Genomic DNA, 4,548 nt, shown 5'->3' with positions numbered 1-4,548 from the left:
GCCGAATGAGTTGTTTCTACTTGTCATTTTTTACTGTTGAAACTCCCATGAGTTGTTTTTCAACTTTCCACCATTTTCTTGATAAGGTATAGTCGAAATTGATAGTTGAAATTGAATGGAAAAAGTTATGTGAAAGTCGAGCAAGTTGATGAGTAAGTTACAGAAAACAAAAGAGAATACGTGGCAAATATATATTTTACGTATTTTTAGTATGTTTTATTAGTTAATTTTGGTATGTTTTAACTAGTTTTATAACTAATTAACTAGGATTTTGGTAAAGATATGCATTTTATGGTTTAAATGGCAAACATTACATTTCTATGAATTTTTATGGTAAAAATTTCATGTTTTTGCAGGTTTAATGAATCAATCATCAAATGACATAAATTGAGAAGACAATTGGATGATAATTGCTGATTGAAAGAGGTTTTAAGAAGACATGAAGAGCAAAACATCCAATTGAAGAAATGCAAGTGAAGATAGTTTTGATGCATCTTCGTATTTCGGCTGTATCTTGAGCTACACACATTGGATCGAGATAATTTTTATACCATTTTGAATCTAAGAGATAGATCTACATTTGGGATGAAAACATCAAAATCCAATTCAGTTGTTTTCCTAGCCAAAAAGTCAAAACACAGAAACTGATTTGTATGGTCGAGAGTTGAAATAGGGGATTGACCAGTTGATAGTATTTTGATCATATCTTGATTCATGGAGATCCAAATCAGATGATTCTTGAAGTATTGGAAAGTTAACTCAAAGAGCTACAACTTTCATGTTTTGCTCAACAGTTAGTTCGGCGTCTATCATTGAGAGAATAACAATTAAATTGGAGTCAAGTGCACAGAATTGAATACGCGACTTGGCAATACGCGGGCTCAAGTCGTGTATTCTCAAGTCATGTATTGTAGCCTGATTTCTACAATTTGTTCAGCCACTTGTCTTGTTTTTACACTACTTTCCAGCTATAGTTGGAAAGAGAATTTCGGCTACACATGCTTCTGATGCAAAAAGGAAGAGGAAACGAGCTTTATGTCTTGTCCAAAGCCCACATTTTTTATTCTCTTGACAATTAGATGTTAGAATCATTAGAAGAGGAGAGTAGAACATATTAGAAGGAATTCATATCAGATTTTAGATAGAACTAAGAATGAGTCTTGTCTTGTTCTCTCTAGTTAGGAGTTTTTGTGGAGAATAATTGGAGACTTCATTGTACACCATTTTGTTGAAGAAATTGAAGATCATTGGGAGCTTCTTCATTAACCTTGGCTAAGCTTTCTTTAATCTATCTTTTACTTATGATTCATGATGTGTTTATGCAATGAAACTATGAGCTTACTTGTTATATCTTACATGAGTAACTAAATTTCTAGATCTATTGAGTAGATGAAACTTATACCTATTTGATATGAAGTAGACATGATTTACACTTGTTACATCTTGTATTAACTTGTCTACTTGTGCATGCTTATCACTTGTTGTTGCTTGATCACCAATAGCAAGGTCTTAGTTGTTATTATTCAATGAAAGTTGGTAATAATGATGGAACAATATGAGTAGAACTTGATGTGTAGACCCATGAGAATAGAGGTACACTTAAGTAGATTAACTTGCATTTCATGAAGGAAACAAGAGTAGATCTAGTTATTTACCATGAGAATAGGGATAACTAGACTACATCTAGGCCATTTCATCATGAGAATGAGATTTGGTAATATTGAAAATGAATCCCTAATTAAACAAGATTTGTAACAAGAGATAAATCTATTCATTTGTGTTGCTTATGCCATAAGTGGAATCTACATCCCTAAACTCAAGTAATTTGTGAATTTTCTCCATTTGTTATCTTACAATTGTCTAGTTAAGATTTGTAGGTAGTAGTAATTATAGATTCTCTTACTTAAATTGATTGTAGTCTAAATAATAGAGTAAGTGAGTACCTAATACTTGATAACATCGCTCTCTGTGGGATCGACCCGATATTTGCCCAAAACACTAAATTGACCTGTATACTTGCAGTCTAAATATGTAAAATTCGAAATTAAACTTGTACTTATATAAAAAATCCGTCAAGTTTTTGGCATCACTGTTGAGGAACAACAATATTAGGACCTAACAAACTTTATTAATTTGGACCTTTATATTAGTTTTGTTGATATTAGTGTAGTGAAAATTCTTGTTAATATTTTGGATTGAATTTTTATTTATTTTTGTAATATAATTACTACATTGTCTCTATTCTTCATTTTTGTAGTGTATGCACCAAGTTTTACGTGTAGTAGCACCTTTTGATCCGAAAATTGAAAAAATACTACATAGACAAAGAAGGTGTACACCACAACAAAAAGAAGAAGAGATTCAACCAATAGAGGAAATTGCAACAGAGCTATCTTTTGAAGAAAAAATGACGGAGAACAAAACAAATAGGCGAGTTCTGAGGGATTTTGCTCTACCAGGAACTTAAGGATCCCAAACAAGTATAGTGCGGCTGACGGTAAACGCTAACAATTTTGAGATTAAACCATCATTAATCCAAATGGTTCAATAATCTCAATTTAGAGGTAATGCCGTAGAGGATCCAAATGCACATTTAGCCACATTTTTGGAGATATGTGATACAATTAAAATGAATGGAGTTAGTGATGATGCTATAAGGCTAATGTTGTTCCCATTTTCATTGAGAGATAATGCTAAAATTTGGCTACACTCTCATGCTCCCAACACTTTTACCACATGGGATGATTTATCACGACTATTTTTGAATAAGTACTTTTCACCAAGTAAGACGGCTAAACTTATAATGGATATCACTAGTTTTAACCAACAAGAGGGCGAATAATCATACGAGGCATGAGAAAGATTTAGAAATTTGTTTCGAAAATGTCCACATCATAGATTTTTCAATTGGCTAATCGTACAAATTTTCTATAATGGTTTATTTTTTTCTACAAAAACTACTATTGATGCAGCTGCAGGTGGAGATTTAATGGATAAATCACCCCAAGAAATCCAAAGTTTGATAGAAAAAATGGCTGCAAACAACTACCAATGGGCCAATGAGAGAGGTAATTCGAGATGCCATGCGGGTATGATTGAAATGGACACTCTCAACATGTTGAGTGTCCAAATGAACAATGTGGTGAAGTTACTTAATAGACAAGTCGAAGTTGGTCCAAATTCATCTAATGCACATGTGGCTTGTTGTTTAATATGTGGAGGTGAACATGATACTAATGATTGTATTGATTTTGAGTAGGTACAGTTTGTCAACAACTACAATCGAAATGCTCAAAATAACCCCTACTCAAACACTTACAATCCGGGGTGGAGAAATCGTCCAAGTTTTGGATGAAAAGATCAAGACAATTAACAAAGGCCAACCAATCCGTCGGGATTCCAACAAAGGCAACCACAAACGGAAACTAAACCGGGTTAGGAGATCGCGGTGGAAAAACTTGCTAAGGTTATTTCGGATATGTTTGAGGGAGTAGAAGGAAGATTGAACCAACTTACTACAATGTATAGGAATGTTGAGGTCCAAATTGACCAAATTACTAGTTCTTTAAATAATAGAAATCAAGAAAAATTACCTAATAAAACGAAGGTGAATCCCAAGGAGCATGTCAAGGTCATTACTTTTCGTAATAGTAAACAATTAGAGGATCCTCCAGTGCTTGAAGGGGAGAAAAATGAGAGTGAAAAATAAGACGAAAAGAGGAGAAACCAAGAGGCAAGTGTGGAGGAAGATAGTCGGGAGGAACCAAGAGAAGATCAACCATCATTTTCCACTACCATTTCAATACCTCCTACAGTCTCATTTCCCCAAAGATTCAAGCCAAATAAGTTCAATAAAGATTTTCAAAAATTTGTTAGAATTTTCAAATAATTGCACATTAATATCCCTTTTGTCGATGCTATTTTGCAGATTCCTTCGTATGCAAAATTTCTCAAGGAGATCATGACATGAAAAAAGAAATTGGAGGATTGCGAAACAATAGCATTAACGGAGGAGTGCAGTGCTATCATACAAAACAACCTACCACCGAAATTGAAGGATCCGAAGAGTTTTTCTATACCTTGCACTATTAGTAACATCGAGTTTTCTAAAGCATTATGTGACCTTGGTACTAGTGTATCATTAATTCCTTTAACGGTGACTAAACAATTAGGTTTGCATGAGTTTAAACGCCCTAATATTACCTTGCAACTAGCGGATGAGTCTATTAGATATCCATTGGGAGTGTTGGAGAATGTATTAATTAAAGTTTAAAAATTCATCATTTCCGTGAATTTTGTGTCTTAGATATGGAAGAAAATATGTCTATACCAATTATTTTTTGTAGACCATTTCTAGCAATTGCAAGTACTATTATTGATGTCAAAAATGATAAACTTAAATTTCAAGTAGGTGAAAAAGAGGTAAAGTTCAATTTGAATGAAATAAAAAAATACCATTCTTTTACCGATCATTCTTGCTCTATTGGCATCATTGATAAACTAACCCAAGAGATGAGCCGAGTCAATTTTGACTTCGACCCTTTTGAG

At 33.4% G+C, this 4,548-nt stretch overlaps 1 non-coding gene across 1 annotated transcript; it reads right to left on the bottom strand.

The window, feature by feature from the left end:
• Positions 1 to 2,794: 2,794 nt before the first annotated feature.
• LOC113776633 lies at positions 2,795 to 2,901 on the bottom strand. The gene has a single exon (XR_003469121.1). It is a non-coding gene; the product is annotated as a small nucleolar RNA R71 (small nucleolar RNA).
• Between the last annotated feature and the right edge of the window lie 1,647 nt (positions 2,902 to 4,548).

This window comes from Coffea eugenioides, chromosome 6 (genome assembly GCF_003713205.1).
Source record: "Coffea eugenioides isolate CCC68of chromosome 6, Ceug_1.0, whole genome shotgun sequence".
Lineage (NCBI taxonomy): Eukaryota > Viridiplantae > Streptophyta > Magnoliopsida > Gentianales > Rubiaceae > Coffea > Coffea eugenioides.
Note: the sequence above shows the minus strand (reverse complement) of the source record. Positions and strands in the feature narration are given on the sequence as shown.